Below are 21741 nucleotides of genomic sequence, written 5' to 3'. Positions count from 1 at the left end.
AGGATTACCAACATTTGTTAAAGACTGAACAGTTTGTGCTTCAGTCACAGATAGTGGTCAGGATCAGGAAACTGCAAATAAAACTGTCACTTCATACTTCCGACAATGAGCAACTGAAATGCAGGGTGCTCAGAATATACCCACTAACATCTCCTGACTCAGTCTGTATAGGCTTGAAATGAATTCAATATTGATTTTATTTTCTATTTGAACATATGATGGATTTGACTGGCGAGTGTTTACATTTTAGAAATTTGTAAAGGCACAACAACCTATTTGCATGCAGTACAATTCCTGAATAAGCTTGTCACTTAACCTAATGATGTTCTATAATTCCTAGCCCAGTGGCATGAATTTCTGATTACCCAGCCTGCCTGGTAAAATATTGACCCTTAAGGCTGATGATAATGGACCACAGTGATTGATAAATTGTATTCATATAAGCTGTGATTTTGGGTTACAGAAAATCAAACCAAAATGGATTTTTGGACCTTACAGTTTATTTCTAATCAGGGCAGCAGCTGCAAAATTTATGTTTCTTATCTATTATTTTGCAAGGTTCATGAGTTCTGAAGGAAGTAATCCTATTTTCCTGTTTAATACATACAAGGAAGCTCATTAATTACAGTGAGATTAATGCGGCATTTAGCATAGACATTCCAAAGTGCATTTGAATTGAGTATTTGACCTTTTGCATTAATAAAAGTTGGAATGGGCTAAAATTCAACATACAGCATGAATCCAAAATTAGAATTAACAGGATCCTGAGAATTTTTATATTTTATTCAGCTACCTCCTGATAAGAATTTCTAGACAGCAAAGCCATCTAAGAAAACATAAATAAACTAATTTTCTAAACTGCCTGGATACCATTAATGACATAATTTATTTTACTAATTGTAATAAAACAAGTAATTCTCTCTGAGACCCTACTAGGCTAAAGGATTAAAAAGTACTCAGATAAGAAAGGCATTTAATTGGATACAATAAAATTTCAGTTTAAAACTTGGAAATATGCCCAAGAAACTTTGAAGATAAAGTAAACAATACGGCACATAACCTATTTTTATCTTTCAATAGTAATTTAAACACCCATGTACCCCCTACACAAATGAACATGCAGGCACACACATAATCTTATCACACAATAAGAAATATAAATTATTATATCTTTTGCCTTCATAATATGATGAAAAACTTCTTTAAAAATGCAGATACAATTCAAATTAGTTTTCCTTTTCAAATAAAGTTATTTGAAAGAGAGAGAGAGAAGAGGAGAAAGCACTTCCATCTGCTACTTCACTCTCTAAATGATTGTAAGGTCCAGGGCTGGGCAGGTGCAGGAGCCACCAGCTGGGAATGCAACCCGGTTTCTCAGAACCCAGGCTTCTCACATGGATAGCAGCAATTAATTTACTCAAGCCATCGCCGCTGCCTCCGAGGGTCTGCAGTAGCAGGAAGCTAGAGTACGCCAGCATGGGGAGCTGGTGTCTTAACTACCATGTTAAACACGTACGGGTTTCTTGTGGTTTATTCATACATTTACACAAAGTTTCAGTTAGACTCCCAAAGCTTTGGTCAAAGTTTCAAAAAATGTGTACCCTATGTTAACTGAAATTTTCAGACATTCTCAGATACAAACGAACTTCAAAACTATCTTGAAAATGTGGAGCTAGCAGTTGTACATCCAGCTGGGTGTCTGAAACGCATACCACAGTTCCTGGGTTCAGGTCCCAGCCCTGCTCCCAACTGCAGCTTATAGCTAACACATATGCTGGGGGCAGCTGGTGATGGCTCAAGTACTCAAGTTCCTGCCACCCATGAAACAGGCCTGGATTGAATTTCTGGATCCAAGCCTTTGCTCTGTAACTGGTTGTTGTGGGCATTTGGGGAGTGAGCCTCTGGATGAGAGGCTCTGTCTCTGTCATGCTTTCTCTCTCTTTCAAAATAAATAAGTAAATAGATAGATAGATAGGCAGATACAGGTTATGGAAAATGAAAATAAAAGGTAAGTTTCTTTTCTTGGAAAGATTTTTGAAATCTGTACATACAGGGTTTTCAAAAATTTCATGGAAAATGTGTGTTATGAAAAAAAAATTTCATAATCTCAGAATTTTTTGCACCAAAAGAAACTCATTTTTTTTTTGAAAGGCAGAGTTAGACAGTGAGAGAGAGAGAGAGAGAGAGAGAGAAAAGGTCTTCCTTTTTCTGTTGGTTCACCCCCAAAATGGCCGCTACAGCTGGTGTGCTGTGCCGATCCAAAGCCAGGAGCCAGGTGCCTCCTTCTGGTCTCCCATGCAGGTGCAGGGCCCAAGGACCTGGGCCATCCTCCACTGCCTTCCCAGACCACAGCAGAGAGCTGGCCTGGAAGAGGAGCAACCGGGACAGAATCCGGCACCCCGATCGGGACTAGAACCCCATGTACCGGCGCCAGAGGCGGAGGATTAGCCTAGTGAGCCACAGCTCTGGCCCAAAAGAAACTAATTTTTTAAATTGCATTTTTCCATGGTCTTTTCTGAGGTACTTTCATATATATTTTATATCAGATCAGGGTATGTTTGGGAAAAGATCTGGAATACTAAGGCTTATTTGCTTTTCTGTTTTGTTTCCCCACACGTGCACAAGAGGCCTCTTACCAGTGTAATGGTTTAACAGAATTCGGAATATTGAATGAAGAATATTGAACTGTAGAAACAGGTTCAATAAAATTATGGCTATACTTATTTTGCATGTGGCGATTATTTCATCAATATTCTTATCTCCTACATCATTACTTCTCATTATTCACTTGTTCCATGAACCTCGCAATGACCTTCATACCCTTGCCTTCCCATCTCCACCCTTCATAAAAGGCTATAAGGGGGAAATAAAACCACCTGTATAAGTGCTCGTGAACTTTCACCCTCCGAGATGAAAATACTGTCTTCACGATGAGTTTAATGTCTCAGCAGTCGGTATGCCCTGTTAGATTATACACTCCAGGAGCAGGAACTGTGTCTCTTTATGAGCGGCGCAGTTCCTGGCTTACTGATGGCACTTAATCATAACAGCTGTTAAGTGAGTGGGTTTCAAACCTCTCCTTCCGAAGACTGTGAAATTATATGGAATACAGCTTGCTCCCAAGCGCTGTCCTTGCTTCCACAGTGCAAGGACTCCGTCTTACTTTCTGAACAGAAATTTATTTTCATCCTTCCCCTGTTGCTGAACTCCTCCATTCTTTATTTTTATTGAGCCCTGAAGATACTCCCTTTGGCAGATACTTCTACTAAAGTCAAAGTTAGAGAAAATTCAAACTCACACACAGCACTGGAAGCAAATGGCAGTTTGTGCCAAAGTCTGAGACCACAGAGCAAGCAGGCGTGCGAATACAAAGAAAAGGGGGGTTTAAGATTTTCTGGGGAGTTTTACAAAGTAGTTGGGTAGGGGTTGAACTGGTTTGGTACTGAATCTCAGTCTGTGTGGCATAATCCCAGTCATAATCTGAAAACAGAAATAACGACAAGAAAACTCTGATCTCACAGCGTGTAGGTCAGCAAGCAAAACCACAGATTGAGTCTATGTTGCCAACAGACTTAGAAAGACAAAATACGGAGGGCTTGTACAGTGTGTAACACTTTGGCTTGTACGGGGTGTAACACTTTTCAGTATTTCTTTTGAAATTCTATTTTTAATTAGAATTAAGAGGAAAGTAATAACTGACGATTGTATGTCTACATATTTTTATTTTCATGGATTATGAAAGTCCTTTCTCGATTCCTAAGTAGATTGAGGATTTGAACCATTTGTCAATACAATTGAAAGGAAATTTTCTAAACCACAACAGCATACAATTTACCTTTATCTGAGCAACTGACCTGCTTAGAAATCTAAGCCACTTTGGGGTAGTTTATTAGGAAATTAGAAGTCTTACTCGTTCATGGTCTCTAAGAAAACAACTTCTCCGTGAGACTCCTCAAGTTCCATGAAACTGAACCTTCCTCCCCAAAGTGAAAACAACAAATACAGTCTCCTGTGGACAAGCAACTTGAAAAATTGTGATCAGAGAAAACCAGGCTTCTTCCGGACATTTCTAGATTGAATCACCTCTGGTTCTGTTTGAATGGATGATTTTGTCTCATAAATAAACTCACATGAAGTGGAGAACGAGGCAGATCTCTGGAGAACTGAAAAAAATACCTTTTGTAGTCTGCCCTCCGTTCTGTCTGCAATGCACCCCTTCTGCCGAGTAGATCACAGCCGTTCTGTTTCTAACTTTTGGTTTCTCACTGAATCCTTCCTTTGGAATTTTCTTCATCAGGCAATCAAGAGTAACAGATTCTGTCATATTCTGAGTCATATTTTCCTGCCTGGTGCCTTTTTATCTAGTTTTCTTGTGTTTGATGTATTATTCTCATCCTGCAGGTAGTTTTACATTGTATTCATGGGGAATTTTCTCAATGCTGAATAAAATATATTTTCAACCTATATAATTATCAGAAAATGGTCATCGTATGTCCAAAATATTTCTAGCATTATGGTAATAACAAAGGAGCATTTCATAAAATCATGACCATGGCTGAGAAGCGGCAAGATGGCGGAATAGGCAGGGAGCACACTATTAGTCCGGAGAGAGAGACAGGTTAATACAAGTGGAGATACTGCAGGGTCAAGGAAGAGTAGGGGATGAAACAGCATAGGAAACTCTTCCGGAACTAGTGATTCACAGTGTACCTGCGTGGAGAGCGTGGGAGCCCAAGTTCGGGACACCAGCAGCAGACTCAACGCACCAGCGCTGGAACGCAAGGTGAGCCGAACCAAAATAGCCCGAGACACCAGCGGGCAAGCGGAAAGAGGAGGCTAGAGGGAACGAGGCTTAAAACTCCGTGGGGAAAAGTTCACCAGGCTAACTAGAAGAGAGAGAGGAAAAAAATTAAAAAAAAGCGACCGATACGGACACAAGTTTCTCTCTCTCCGCTCACCTCTCAAAGGCGAGCAAAACAAAGAGCAGGTGCCATTTTGGACATACGTCATAAGCAGGGCGACCTCAGGTCTGCACCAGCCCTGAGCCTAGCAGAAAAACCTGACTCTGGGGGGAGGGGTGAAATAACAGGAGATTAGCATCTAACTTGGCAACCCAGTGGGAGATTGCAGGAGAATTGGAGTCCACACTGAGGGCAGCAGAGATTCCCTGTGTGGTCCTTGGGAAAGAGATTCCCTGTGTGGTCCTGATCTCTGGCTCCTGTGGGTATATCATTTGCCTGCTAACTACCTCCAATTACGTTCATCTGTGCGGAATTACTTCCCTTTTAAATCAAAAAAAGAAAGAGAGATTTACCACACCTAACCTGGGAGTGTCATCCTTGACACACCCTCAACCCTGAGGAACCAAACACAGCTCTCAGTCCACACTCATCTCAAGCCTCTAAGGCACCACTGAAAGCAGACAGTCCACTTAATATAGAGCCATAGTGTAACAAGAAAAAACACCACAGTGAAGAAACCAAGTATCTCCAACATGCCAAACAACAAACGCAAAAACCAAGCTAACAAGAACAAGGAAGACACTATGACGCCCCCAAATGAAAAAGACACCCCAATTCAAGATTATGAAGATGAGGAGATTGAAGAAATACAAGAAGCAGATCTCAAAAAATTGATAAGAACATTAAGAAGTTCTCAAAAACAAATTCTTGAACTACAGAAATCTTTAATGGACAAGATAGAAAATCTCTCTCATGAAAATGAAATATTAAGGAGGAATCAAAATGAAATGAAACAACTAGTGGAACAAGAAATGGTGATAGTGACGAGAAATCATAATGAAATGAAGAATTCAATAGATCAAATGACAAACACATTAGAGAGCCTTAAAAACAGAATGGGCGAAGCAGAAGAGAGAATATCAGACTTAGAAGACAGAGAACAGGAAAGGAAACAATCAAATCAAAGAAAAGAAGAAGAAATCAGAAATCTAAAAATACTGTCAGGAATCTACAGGATACTATTAAAAAACCCAACATTCGGGTTCTAGGAGTACCTGAAGGCATGGAGAGGAAGAAAGGAATAGAAGGCATTTTCAGTGAGATACTAGCCGAAAATTTCCCAGGTTTGGAGAAAGACAGAGACATCCTAATACAGGAAGCTCATAGAACCCCTAATAAACATGACCAAAAGAGATCCTCACCACGACACGTCGTAATCAAACTCACCACAGTGAAACACAAAGAAAAGATCCTAAAATGTGCAAGAGAGAAACGCCAGATTACTCTCAGAGGATCTCCAATTAGACTCACAGCTGACTTCTCTTCAGAAACCCTAAAAGCTAGGAGAGAATGGCGAGACATAGCCCAGGTGCTAAGAGAGAAAAACTGCCAGCCCAGAATATTATATCCTGCAAAGCTCTCATTTATGAATGAAGTTGAAATAAAGACCTTTCACAGCAAACAGAAATTGAAAGAATTTGTCGCCACTCGTCCAGCCCTGCAAAAGATGCTTAAAGATGTGTTACATACAGAAACACAGAAACACGGTCACCAATATGAAAGAAGGTAAAGGTAGGAAACCTCACACCAAAAGATCACAGGAATCTCAAACCATATATTAGAAAGTATCTTTGGCTAATGGCAGGGCAAAGTTACTCCTTCTCAATAGTCACATTGAATGTTAATGGCTTGAACTGTACAGTTAAAAGACACCGATTGGCTGATTGGGTTAAGGAACAAAACCCATCCTTTTGCTGCTTACAAGAAACCCATCTATCCAACAATGATGCATACAGACTGAAAGTGAAAGGCTGGAAAAAGATATACCACGCCAACAGAAATGAAAAGAGAGCGGGCGTAGCCATCTTAATATCGGACAACATAAACTTTACCACAAAAACTGTTAAGAAAGATAAAGAGGGGCACTATTTAATGATTAAGGGATCCATTCAACAGGAAGATATAACGATTATCAATGTATATGCACCTAATTACAGGGCACCAGCTTATTTAAAAGACTTGTTAAGGGACTTAAAGGGAGACTTAGACCCCAATACAATAGTACTGGGGGACTTCAATACTCCACTCTCAGAGACAGACAGATCAACAGGACAGAAGATCAACAAGGAGACAGTAGATTTAAATGACACTATAACCCAAATGGATCTAACAGATATCTACAGAACATTTCATCCTACATCTAAGGACTTTACATTCTTCTCAGCAGTACATGGAACCCTCTCTAGGATTGACCACATACTAGGCCATAAAGCAAGTCTCAGCAAATTCAAAAGAATTAGAATCATACCATGCAGCTTCTCAGACCACAAAGGAATGAAATTGGAAATTGGCAACTCAGGAATCCCTAGAGCATGTGCAAACACATGGAGATTGAACAACATGCTCCTGAATGAACAATGGGTCATAGAAGAAATTAAAAGAGAAATCAAAAATTTTCTGGAAGTAAATGAGGATAACAGCACAACATACCAAAACCTATGGGATACAACAAAAGCAGTGTTAAGAGGAAAGTTTATATGAATAGGAGCCTACATCAAGAAATTGGAAAGGCACCAAATAGATGAGCTTTCAAGTCATCTCAAGGATCTAGAAAATCTGCAGCAAACCAAACCCAAACCCAGTAGGAGAAGAGAAATAATTAAAATCAAAGAAGAAATCAACAGGATTGAATCCAAAAAAACATTACAAAAAATCAGCCAAACGAGGAGCTGGTTTTTTGAAAAAATAAACAAAATTGACACCCCATTGGCCCAACTAACTAAAAAAAGAAGAGAAAAGACCCAAATCAATAGGATCAGAGATGAAATGGGAAACGTAACAACAGATGCCACAGAAATAAAAAGAATCATCAGAAATTACTACAAGGACTTGTATGCCAGCAAACAGGGAAATCTCTCAGAAATGGACAGATTCATGGACACACACAACCTCCCTAAATTGAGCCAGGAAGACATAGAAAACCTAAACAGACCAATAACTGACACAGAAATTGAAACAGTAATAAAGGCCCTCCCAACAAAGAAAAGCCCAGGGCCAGATGGATTCACTGCTGAGTTCTACCAGACATTTAGAGAAGAACTAACTCCAATTCTTCTCAAACTATTCAGAGCAATCGAAAAAGAGGGAATCCTCCCAAATTCTTTCTATGAAGCCACCATCACCTTAATTCCTAAGCCAGAAAGAGACGCAACATTGAAAGAGAATTACAGACCAATATCCCTGATGAACATAGATGCAAAAATACTCAATAAAATTCTGGCCAATAGAATGCAACAACACATCAGAAAGATCATCCACCCAGACCAAGTGGGATTTATCCCTGGTATGCAGGGATGGTTCAACGTTCGCAAAACAATCAATGTAATACACTACATTAACAGACTGCAGAAGAAAAACCATATGATTCTCTCAATAGACGCAGAGAAAGCATTTGATAAAATACAACACCCTTTCATGATGAAAACTCTAAGCAAACTGGGTATGGAAGGAACATTCCTTAATACAATCAAAGCAATATATGAAAAACCCACGGCCAACATCCTATTGAATGGGGAAAAGTTGGAAGCATTTCCACTGAAATCTGGTACCAGACAGGGATGCCCTCTCTCACCACTGCTATTCAATATAGTTCTGGAAGTTCTGGCCAGAGCTATTAGGCAAGAAAAAGAAATTAAAGGGATACAAATTGGGAAGGACGAACTCAAACTGTCCCTCTTTGCAGATGATATGATTCTTTATTTAGGGGACCCAAAGAACTCTACTAAGAGACTGCTGGAACTCATCGAAGAGTTTGGCAAAGTAGCAGGATATAAAATCAATGCACAAAATCCAACAGCCTTTGTATACACAGGCAATGCCACGGCTGAGGAAGAACTTCTAAAATCAATCCCATTCACAATAGCTACAAAAACAATCAAATACCTTGGAATAAACTTAACCAAAGACGTTAAAGATCTCTACGATGAAAACTACAAAACCTTACAGAAAGAAATAGAAGAGGATACCAAAAAATGGAGAAATCTTCCATGCTCATGGATTGGAAGAATCAATATCATCAAAATGTCTATTCTCCCAAAAGCAATTTATACATTCAATGCAATACCCATCAAGATCCCGAAGACCTTCTTCTCAGATCTGGAAAAAATGATGCTGAAATTCATATGGAGACACAGAAGACCTCGAATAGCCAAAGCAATCCTGTACAACAAAAACAAAGCCGGAGGCATCACAATACCTGATTTTAGGACATACTACAGGGCAGTTGTTATCAAAACAGCATGGTACTGGTACAGAAACAGATGGATAGACCAATGGAACAGAATAGAAACACCAGAAATCAATCCAAACATCTACAGCCAACTTATATTTGACCAAAGATCCAAATCCAATCCCTGGAATAAGGACAGTCTATTCAATAAATGGTGCTGGGAAAATTGGATTTCCACGTGCAGAAGCTTGAAGCAAGACCCCTACCTTTCACCTTACACAAAAATTCACTCAACATGGTTTAAAGACTTAAATCTACGACCCGAAACCATCAAATTATTAGAGAGCATTCGAGAAACCCTGCAAGATATAGGCACAGGCAAAGACTTCCTGGAAAATACTCCAACAGCACAGGCAGTCAAAACCAAAATTAACATTTGGGATTGCATCAAATTGAGAAGTTTCTGTACTTCAAAAGAAACAGTCAGGAAAGTGAAGAGGCAACCAACAGAATGGGAAAAAATATTCGCAAACTATACTACAGATAAAGGATTGATAACCAGAATCTACAAAGAAATCAAGAAAATCCACAACAACAAAACAAACAACCCACTTAAGAGATGGGCCAAGGACCTCAATAGACATTTTTCGAAAGAGGAAATCCAAATGGCCAACAGACACATGAAAAAATGTTCAAGATCACTAGCAATCAGAGAAATGCAAATCAAAACCACAATGAGGTTCCATCTCACCCCGGTGAGAATGGCTCACATTCAGAAATCTACCAACAACAGATGCTGGAGAGGATGTGGGGAAAAAGGGACACTAACCCACTGTTGGTGGGAATGCAAACTGGTTAAGCCACTATGGAAGTCTGTCTGGAGATTCCTCAGAAACCTGAACATAACCCTACCATACAACCCAGCCATCCCACTCCTTGGAATTTACCCAAAGGAAATTAATTTGGCAAATAAAAAAGCCATCTGCACATTAATGTTTATTGCAGCTCAATTCACAATAGCTAAGACCTGGAAGCAACCCAAATGCCCATCAACAGTATACTGGATAAAGAAATTATGGGACATGTATTCCATAGAATACTATACAGCAGTAAGAAACAACGAAACTCAGTCATTTGCAACAAGATGGAGCAATCTGGAAAACATCATGCTGAGTGAATTAAGCCAGTCCAAAAGAGAAAAATATCATTTGTTTTCCCTGATCGGTGACAACTGAGCGCCAAAGGGGAAACCTGTTAAGTGAAACGGACACTATAAGCAACAATGAACTGATCAGCTCCTGTCCTGACTTTAGATGTACAATGTAATACTTTATCCTTTTTAGTATTTGTTGTTGTTGTTGTTGTTCTAGTACTATTGGTTGAACTCAGTAATTAACACACAATTATTCTTAGGTGTTTAAATTTTAACCGAAAAGTGATCCCTGTTAAATCTAAGAGTGGAAAAAGAGAGGGAGGAGATGAACAATTTGGAACATGCTCAATCGGACTGGCCGCAAATGGTGGAGTTAGAAATGTGCAGGGGATTCCAACACAATCCCATCAAGATGGCATGTACCAATGCCATCTCACTAGTCCAAGTGATCAATTTCAGCTCACAATTGATAGCTCTGATAGCTCTAAGAGTCAAAGAGATCACACAAACAAGACAAGTATCTGCTAATACTAACTGATAGAATCAAAAAGGGAGAGAAAGATCCAACATGGGAAGTGGGATACACAGCAGACTCATAGGATGGCAGATGTCCTAAACAACACTCTGGCCTCAGAATCAGCCCTCAAGGCATTCAGATCTGGCTGAAGAGCCCATGAGAGTATAGCAGGCATGGAAAGCCAAGATATCATGGAAAAAAAAAAAAAGACCTAAATGAATGATCTCTGTGAGTGAGATTCCAGTGGAAAGAACGGGGCCATCAAAGAAGGAGGTACCCTTCTCCGAAGGGAGGAGAGAACTTCCACTTTGACTATGACCCTATCGGAATAAGATCAAAGTCAGCGAACTCTAAAGGCTTCCATAGCCCTGGCAACTCATGACTAGAGCCTAGGGAGATTACTGACGCCATGAACAGGAGTGTCAAATTGTTAAATCAGCAACAGGAGTCACTGTGTACTTACACCCCATGTGGGATCTGTCCCTAATGTGTCGTCTAAAGCGAAGTGATGCTATAACTAGTACTGAAACAGTATTTTTATACTTTGCGTTTCTGTGTGGGCACAAACTGATGAGGTCTTTACTAATTATATACTGAAGTGATCTTCTGTATATAAAGAGAATTGGAAATGAAAAAAAAAAAACCTGGTGTTAAAATGGAAATGGCATAGAAAATTAATTAATTTGAAAAAAAATTATGTAGGATCTCTGTCTTTAATGTGCTGTACATTGCTATTTAATGCTATAATTAGTAATCCAATGGTAGTTTTTTCACTTTATGTTGCTATATGGGCAAAATGTTGAAATCTTTACCTAATATATACTAAACTGATCTTCTGTATACAAAGAGAATTGCAAATGAATCTTTACATGAATGGAAGGGGAAAGGGAGCGGGAAAGGGGAGGGTTGGGGGCGGGAGGGAAGTTATGGGAGGGGGGAAGCCATTGTAACCCATAAGCTATACTTTGGAAATTTATATTCATCAAATAAAAGTTTAATTAAAAAAAAAAGAAAAAAAAATTTCACACACAAAAAAAATAAAATCATGACCATGGATTACCAAACATACATGGAAGCTTCTAGAAATGTTAATTCAACAACATACTTTAAATTGGAAAAATTGTTAATGATATAGTAAAATCCTGCTGCGAAATAAAAAAGAATGATATGTAATCAGATATATTATCAAAAAATATTAAACATCACATAATAAAACCAAGCACACTCTTAAACATTGACCTTTAATCTGTTGGTCTTATATTTCTTTGATAGCCACTAATTATCCCATATTCATCAATGTTACTAATAATAAAGCAAAGAAGATTGCTTTATTTTTGTTTAAAGAATTTTTATTAAAGCAAGATTTTATAGTCTAAATTATATTTCCTTGCTCAGTTATCAATTCTGTTCCTTAAAACGCAACTGATATTCTGAGCTATTCCACAGTGAAGAATTACAAAATTAAAGAAATAAAGGCTTTAAATTTTTGTACTTTGCTCAAAATTCTTTTTTCTAAGATCTATAAAACATTAACTTGTTTTTATATTTTACTATTTCTGTTGTTTTAAAATCAACAAGTAATATAGGACTAGCATTGAGCTTATTAGAACTGAAGTTTGCTTGATACCTAAGATTCAAAGTTTCCTTTCCTTTTTAAAATTTATTTTATATTTTGCAACTTTTTTCCACCATATTTAAGTTTTTCAATGTTTAGATACTTTCCTTTGGTGAAGCACGAGTTTCTTTTCATGGTTCCCAATTGGTTCTAAACAGTTGGGACATCAGTGGCGCTGTTCACTGCTGCTTGGGCAGCCTCTTTAGGTTGGTAGGCTTGCAGTACAGCTACAGCTCCATCAACTGTAGAATGGATAGAATCTGCAGACTCACGCATGTGAAGGAGTTCTGAATCATCAATCTCCAGCAACATGCCAGTGATTCTGCCAACAACACCATGGTACATGGCTTGAGTAAGAGGAACCAACTGTTCACCCAACGTTTGCTTTTGGGGCAGATGCCAGCATGGAAGCGGACAAAGGTTCCTGACTCAGTCCATCAACAGCAGGCTGTTGCATGGTAACTTACGGCTGTGCATTAAGACGTTGTTGAGGACTGTGAACTCCTGCAGCATGCTTGTATGGTGGAACAGTGTGGGCAGCAGCAGCTGCAGGATGTGGGCCCACTGTCTGCATTGATGTGTTAGCAGCATACTGTTGGATCTTGACTCGTGGAACCTGTGAGGAAGCTGGTGGCAGAGTATAAGTGGTAGCCTAGGAGAGGCTGGGTGGATAACAATGGGCACACTTTGGAACGGATGAGGTCTGGCACACTGAGAAGTCCAGCAAGAACTTGGTCTTAGTTGAGCAGTTTGGCTACGAGGATGGTATGCAGCATGGCTCTGAGTCTGTGGGATGGCTGCCATGAAGTAACCTCAAGGAGATGCTGGCTTGTTAGGGTTTATCACAGGGCTGGGTACAGCTCCTACTCTTGCCATTCTCTACATGTAATGGTTAGAGAGGTGAGCCTGGTGCTCCACTTCGCACTAACACTACACTACTAACACTACTAATTTGGGCTTGGTGGCCCAAATTCTACTGTTCATTTCTGTAACTGCTTTAGTGGCTTCTTGGGAGGAGAAACACAGAAAACCAAACTCTTTGATCTAACCACCCTCCATCATAACCTTTGCACTAGTGCTTGTATGAAATGGAGAAAACTCTTTAGAGATGTTCATCACCAATGCCATCATCAAGACTTTTCACATAAAGGTTAACACCCTGGTATCTGGTGATCATATCTTGCTTCACCTGTTAACATCTGCACTTAAAGTCCATCTGGCATTGCACTTTTTTCTGAACTTGACCAATGTAAATTTGTTTTCCATTGAGCTCCTTTCCATCCATCTCATCCTAGGATTTCTATGCATCTTCATACCTTTCAAGGACTGTGTCTTAAATAAATTCTTACTGTCTGGGCTTAAACATTTTTATAGAAAAATATCCCATTTTAAATTTTCATTTCAATAAAACAGACATAATTATTTTTAGACATTTGCAATGAGTCTTATTTGGGTAAGGACTTACTTGTTGTGGGTGCTCTTCACAGGGAGGGGGAGACACAGTGCCTACTGTTACGGAGCTTGTGCTCCATTGTAGATACAGACAATTGCACAACTAAACATAGATTCATATAAAGCATGATGTGTCTTGTGATGGGGGAGTTCCAGATGATATGAGAGCACCCTTGGCAAGGTCAGGCCATGGTGCAGGTATAAGGAAGAGGAAAAAGGCTACCCAGAACTAGTGTGTTATAAAGGTTTCCTAGAGAAAGGTTCTAAAAAGAGACCAGAAGTTTGAGTTTTCCTTGCTTTCTTCCCCAGTGTTATTTAAATCATGTATTTAGCTATAACGTGTAACTATATTATAGCTAAAAAGATATCCTGATTATTTTTTAGCTGGGGTGGATAAAAAAGGCTGTGTCAAGGTGCAGAGGCAATAAAGAGCACAGAGGAAGTTTTAGTGCGGGTAAGCGAATAACAATTCAGCAATGAAGAGATCAGGACGGCTGTGGCTGGCACCCTGGGAGGAGGTGGGTATGTGAGAAGATTGGCCAGATTGGGGTAGACAGACAACAGAGCACGAAGTTTTAAGGGCCTCAGGAGTCCCAGAAAGTGGCTTAGACTTTCATACAAGTGCCATAATGAATCATTAATGGGTTTTAAACTGGAGGTGTAGCAGTCATTCTTTCTATTTTTTTTTTTTTAACTTGAAACACTGAGAGAGAAAAACAGAGAGACAAAGCAATCTCCCATCTGCTGGTTCACTCCTCAAATGTCTATAAAAGCTGGGGCTGGGCCAGGCCAAAGCCAGTGGCCAGGAACTCAATTCATGTCTGTCCATGAGTGACAGGGACCCAAGTCGTTGAGCCATCACCTGCTCCCTCCAAAGGTGTGCATTAGCAGGAAGCTGGATTCAGGAGCAGAGCTAGCATGCAAACCCAGGCATTTTGTTCTAGGATGTGGGCATCCTAACTGGCATCCTAACCACTGTGTCAAATCCTCAGCTCCTGACAGTCAGTTTTATTAAACTTGCACTTGGTGCAACAAATAACATGAATCTGTAGCAGGTCATAGACAGGAGACCTGGAGTTAGGAAAAACAGTTATGTGAATGGGTAAAAATGTATTACATTAATTTCTGTTGTTTTGCAAAATGAAAAACAAAATAGGAAAAAATCTAACTTTGATTGTCTCAATAAGCTACAGACAAACTGATAGGGATACTATAGAGGTATTATACATGATATTGTAGAAGAACACTAATTATATGGGAAAAGGCCCAGGACAAATTGCTAAGGCAAGGCTAACTGAAAAATAGTATTGAAGGCATGACTGACTGACTTAGAAAATCAGACTAAACAAAAAGCAAAATGCTAACACAATTTTCTCTGGAAGATGTATTTAAAATTAAATTAAAATTTCTCATTTTATGCTTGGTTCTCTTTTCTCTTTCCAAATTTTTTTCAATAGGCATACATATTTTAATGAAGTATATCTGCTCTAAAATAATAAATTGTTTAAGTAAATATTCTTAGAGAATTTATAATATTCAAATTATGCAGTCCAAAATGTGTACCAGATATAGTTTATTACCTAGCACCTGATATCTTTCCCCAAAACATGAGTAATTTCTGAAGCATTAATGGTTTCTGAAAAGAGAAACTAAGTAGAAGCAAAATAAATGTCGAATAATGTAGCCTTTTTGCTATAAACAATTTGAAAATATAATGGAGAACAAACAGGAGAAGCTAACTGAAATAAAATTTTTTTAAGTTCTATTTAATGAGAAGCAATTTGGAAAGTAAGATATCTAAAGGAAAATTTTAAAATACTTTGAAATTAGGGAAACCCATACATCAGTGGCTTTAGGTTTCATTTACTGTTTCAGTGCAATAGAAAAGAAAAGCCAAATTGAACGGCCCTCATTTTTGTGACTTTATAGAAATAAAAGAAATAAAGAAAACCAAAAATAGTAAAAATAACTCCATGGAAATAAGCTGAACTGCAAATGTTTCTTTCCTGCTGATTTCAATTTGATGCCTCAAAATTGTATATTCTAGGAACCAATTCCCACCCCTTGAAAGACAGCTATTATAATTACTTTTATTTGCCTTTATATTAAAGTCAAATGGCTTGGAGAATCAAGTTGCGTGGTTAAATTTAGAGGGTTTCTCAGCTGAGGGCATCTGAGGCTGGGGCCACTGAAGTGTGAGATAACTAATAGAAAGGCTCGGTCACGGAGGGCACCCTGCAAATGATTGATTCTCAGATAAAGCCACACCTCAGATTTATTATGCTGTGTCTTCCACAAATAGCAGAAGCCTAATTACTCTGCCTATTGATTCTGCATGTAAAAACCACTGTGTTATATCCCATGGCCAGAACTTGTGAAAGTAATTTCATTCTAGAGTTTACTCACTAGCTAGGGCTATTTCATAATCGTGGATGCCCATCAGGAAAGTACTGGCAACATTGAAGCAATGCTAAAGGAGTAAATGCATATTTCTCTTTATGTGTAAACTTATGGAGAAACATTTCCTTCTTTTTAACTTTTTTTTTTTCATTTTTCCAACACTGGATAATTTCAGCGATTTCAGAATGATATGCAATTTTCATGGCCCATTCATTGGATTTTTGGATTACAGGCAAGTCAGAGTTAATGACTGTATTTATTTAAAATAAGGTTAGATGTTCCCAAATTTAAAATACTGAATCTCCTTTCTCAGCTAGTTTTCAGAATATTGCTGTTGAAAATAAACATCTTAAAAACAAGAACAATCATGGTCTTTTTACTTTTTACTTGTTGAACTCTTTATTTAATGGAGTGGTAAACCTTTGACTAAAATGTAAAGTGAAAATATATCATCTCAAAAACTGAAAGAAAGAAAAGGGGAGGGAGGGAGAAAGGGAAGAAAGGAAGTATCACTATATTTATTCTTAGAATTCTATCTGTGGGAACCAGGGCTGTGGCACTGCAGATTAAGCTGCCGCCTGCAGTGCAGGCATCCCATGTGGACACTAGTTCAAGTCCCAGCTGCTCCACTTCTGATTCAGCTCCATGTTGACGTGCCTGGTAAAGCAGTGGAAGATGTCTTAAGTCCCCGGGCCCCTGTACCCATGTCAGATACTTGGAAGAATCTCCTGGCTCCTGGCTTTGCCCTGACAAAGCCCGAATGGTTGTACCCATATGGAAAGTGACCCAGTGGACTGAAGATCGTCTGTCAGCCTGTCTCTCTCTCTCTCTCTCTAATTTTACTTTTCAAATAAATAAATAAATCTAAAAAAGGTTAAGAACTGAGAGCCCAGTTTGCATTTAGACTGGAGTTTAAAAAAAAAGCTGCCTCTATGAACTACAGTGAATCTCTTCCCTTTGTATAAATATCACAATAACATGAGAATTGATGAGAACTGTGTTGTAATAACCACGAATTTGCTGTGACCCTGAGAATCTAATGTATCAAGAAATTCCTTAAAAATTAAGTGTTTCTAATTTTGTTAAATATAAATGGATTATGGAAAACCAATGTAAAAGCATTTATAGTCTCAGGTGAAGAGGTTTTTTAACTCACTACAATTTCTAGTTTTTAGGTATATATATTTGTGATAGTAGTAATATTTGGGAATAATAATAGCAATAATCATGACAGCACTGAATTTAAGTTTACTTTTTTTAATTTCTTATTTTACAGGTCAATATCGTCATCCTAGTTTCCTGTCCAAAGTTGGTCTTTTTTAAAAACCATTCTATCTGTAAGAAGAACAGTAGGAATGCGTTCAAGCTAAACAATGTATTCTAAAGTGAAAATTCTTGTCTATCTTACCTGCAGACATATGCACGGCAAAAAAGCTTGAACTTTGTAACAATGAAAATAATAACATGATACTAATATTTTAGTTTATTTAATATTTTTTTTTTTTACAGGCAGAGTGGATAGTGAGAGAGAGAGAGAGAGACAGAGAGAAAGGTTTTCCTTTTTGCCGTTGGTTCACCCTCCAATGGCCGTTGTGGCCGGTGCATCTTGCTGATCCAAAGCCAGGAACCAGGTGCTTCTCCTGGTCTCCCATGCGGGTGCAGGGCCCAAGCACTTAGGCCATCCTCCACTGCCTTCCCGGGCCATAGCAGAGAGCTGGCCTGGAAGAGGGGCAACCGGAATAGAATCTGGCACCCCAACTGGGACTAGAACCCGGTGTGCCGGCGCCACAAGGCGGAGGATTAGCCAGTTAAGCCACGGCACCGGCCTAGTTTATTTAATAATTTCAAAGTTACACAAAACAAAAAATAAAAACTGTATTTTCTCCTAAACTTTGGTAAGATTAACTTCTGCCATGTTAGATAACCTAAACTTAACACAGAGATTTAAAAATATATCCTGTCGGAATAAGATCGAAGTTGGCGAACTCAAAAGGCTTCCAGAGCCTTGGCAACTCATGACTAGAGCCTAGGGAGATTACTGACGCCATAAACAAGAGTGTTAAATTGTTAAGTCAACAACAGGAGTCACTGTGTACTTACTTCTCATGTGGGATCTGTCCTTAATGTGTTGTACAATGTGAAGTAATGCTATAACTAGTACTGAAACAGTATTTTACACTTTGTGTTTCTGTGTGGGTGCAAACTGATGAAATCTTTACTTAATATGTACTAAATCGATCTTCTGTATATAAAGAGAATTGAAAATGAATCTTGATGTGAATGGAATGGGAGAGGAAGCGGGAGATGGGAGGGGTGCGAGTGGGAGGGAAATTACGGGGCGGGGGAAAGCCACTGTAATCCATAAACTGTACTTTGGAAATTTATATTTACTAAATAATATATATATATATATATATATATATATATCCTAAAGCACAAATACTATTCAAAGAATCAAGCCAATTTTTACGATGGTTAAACTGCTCTATTTGTCTTCTTATATTATTTATTGTTAATAATGCACAGACTTCTAAGTATTTATTTAGACACTTATTTCTCTCTTCCAGACTATACATCTTGGTTCTCATGGAGACAGTGGATGCTGGAATTAGAACATTCTAAAATTCTGTATTATTCCATATTCTATATTCCACAACCAAAAACATGATATTTCCAGCAGGAATTTTAGTTGTTGGTAACATAAAGCTTTTTTCTCACATGCTACCCTTATTTCCAGCCATTAAAAATGTTGTATTGAATTTACATCATCAAACCAAGCTGCCTTTATATATGCTTTCCTCTTTTACTCCCATTTAGTTGCTTTTATTAAAAAAGTCATTACCAGTGATTGTATTTCAGTCTTTCTTGTCATTTTAATTGTTTAGATCTTGCCCTCCAGTAGCTGAAGGATTACAGGAACCACAGCCCCTGAATTTTTCCTGGTTGCCAGTTTCATTTATAATTGAAAGTCATTTTTCCTGGAGATTTTACAGAAGTCTTCAAAAAGTAAATGGAAAATGTGCACTAGCTTTTAATTCCATATTTCATGAAGTTTTAAATCCTTTTATATGCTTTTACATGTTATGTAAAAATATATTCAGATAAAACTTTGCTTATAGTTTATGCTTTGAAGTATGTTAAAAATATGCTGTATCTTCCTCTGTAAAAAATATTGCATTTTGAAAGGCAATCTATTTTTTTTTACATGTACCATTGAAAATAATTTATTTTTGCCTAGATATTTTAGGGCTTTTGTTTAAAGGTCTAGTAATTTTTAATAAACTATTTCACCTTGTTGGTCATCGTGGGTAGATTTCTGTTTATTGTTTCAAATTTTCTTTCATATAAATATAAGAAATAAAACATTATCATAGTTCTTAAGTTTTTGAATATTTTTATAGGTGACTTTTTCTGTTTTCTTTGACTATCTTTTAAAAATTTATTTATGTATGCATGAGAGAGAGAGAGAGAGAGAGAGAGAGAGAGAGAGAAAGAGAGAGAGAAAAGAAAGGAGACAGAGAGCAAGAGAGAGCTCCACCTTCTGGTTCACTTCCTAAATGCCCACAATGGCTGGGGCTGAGCTGATGCCAAAGCCAGGAGCTCTAAATGCAATCCAGATCTCCCACATTCACTGGACTCATCAGTGCTGCCTTCAAGAAACTGCTCTACCAGAAGTTGCTGTCAGAAGCTGGGTAATGAACACAGGCAGTTGTCCTAAGTGCTAAGCTGAACACCCACTCCTGGTTATCTTTTCTCAAGGATCCTATTTTCTGTATGTTGGATATTCCTTTACTATCTTCAATATTCACCTCACTCTCTAACAATTTTTATCTCTTTATTTCATTTTGGTTTAATTTTTTTCCTCTTTTTCATAAGACATTGTCTGTTTTATCTTTATTTGGCTTTGGCTTAAATTTTTTCCTTTTTATCTTTTCTTTCTCACAAGATACTATCTGCTTTATTTAGTTTCTATTACGTTCTTTTCATTTTCTCTTAAAAATGATTTATTTCTAATTCTCTAGTTCTGTTGCCTAATTTCCATGTTTTTCTAATCATAAATTATTTTGCTAATCCCATTTTGAAGTAGAAGATTTTTTTTACCATTTTAATAGTAATTTTCACAAGCTTTAGGCAGGCCTAAAGCTTTTTCTAGTGTTTACTTTCTGTTAATGTGATTTCTTGAAGTTATATAAGAAGACATAGATAGCTTCTTTTTTTAAAAAAAAGATTTATTTATTTATTTGAAAGGTAGATACACAGAGAGAAAGAAAGAGAGAGGAGAGAGAGAGACAGAGAGAGAGACAGAGAGAGAGAGATCTTCCATCTGCTGGTTCACACCCCAAGTGGCTGCAATGCTGAGGCTGAGCCAGACTGAAGCCAGGAGCCAGGAGCTTCTTCCATTTGTCCCACATGGGTGCAGGGACCCAAGTAATTGGGCCATCTTCCTCTGCTTTCCCAGCTACATGAGCAGGGAGCTGGTTCGAAGTGGAGAAGCCAAGACTCAAACCTGTGCCCATATGGGATGCTGGCATTGCAGGTGCAGGCTTAACTTTCTATCCCATAGCATTGGCCCCTAGACAGCTTCTTAACTTTGTAGAGATTACTCTTTTTTTTCCTGTCACATGAAAATACAAAGCAGCTTGTTTTCTGGCTACAGTATTTTTCCCATTTTCCATTTCATTATTTCCCAGATGCTTTTTGATCATTTCCAGTAAAATATTCTGCAGGATTGCAATGTTCTTATAATCTCTGTCAGTACACATGGTTCAATCAAAAGTATGGATACTTAAAAATGTTAATGGAAAGTTCAAGGACATCAATTGTTATTGAATGGCTTCCTAGAGGTTGCCTACGTTGCTGTGTAGTTTAGCGATCATCAATAACTGGGCAGTGGTAGTACTCAACCACTTTACCTTAATGGGGCTTCTGTTCTCTATGGGTGGATTTATGTGTGGCTAGGAAGATGAAAGGTAAGGTTGTTTCCAAGCCTGTCTTGGATTTTACTTTGTAATGGGCTCTTCTCTTTCTCTGTTGCTTATCATACAGCTTCAGGTCAGTCAAGAGTGTGTGGGTAACTGAGGCCTTGCTGTTCTTTGCTGAGCATGTACCCTGCCTCAGCCATGAACCCGAGCTTGGTCTAGTTCTGTCATCGACTCTGCCCATTGAGACTTTAAACTACCTGGCAGAGAACGCCAAAGGAAAGCAGAACAGGAAAGAATGCCGCAGTTTCTTATTGTTCTTACCCCAGGCTCAGCAATATTTCAACATAAATGCTTCTGATTTTTATATAGCTTTTCTTTATTTTTAGAGTGTTAAATATTTTTTTTCTCTTCAAGTTTATATAATTATAGTTAGTTTAGTGGCAGGAGGATTGATTATCTTAATTATTCACTCAACCATAATAAAAAACCATCA

The 21741-nt window shown here is 38.2% G+C and overlaps 1 protein-coding gene and 1 pseudogene across 2 annotated transcripts in view; both read right to left on the bottom strand.

Annotated features, from left to right (window-relative positions):
* DOK6 (docking protein 6) overlaps positions 1-21741 on the bottom strand; it is a 475096-nt gene that overhangs the window by 28348 nt on the left and 425007 nt on the right. The gene's annotated exons all lie outside the window — the stretch shown is intronic.
* Positions 12625-21489, bottom strand: LOC133766703 (polyadenylate-binding protein 1-like; annotated as a pseudogene).

Source organism: Lepus europaeus, chromosome 9, assembly GCF_033115175.1.
Source record: "Lepus europaeus isolate LE1 chromosome 9, mLepTim1.pri, whole genome shotgun sequence".
Taxonomy (NCBI): Eukaryota; Metazoa; Chordata; class Mammalia; order Lagomorpha; family Leporidae; genus Lepus; species Lepus europaeus.
The sequence above is the reverse complement of the archived record's forward strand: the minus strand, read 5'-3'. Positions and strand labels throughout refer to the sequence as shown.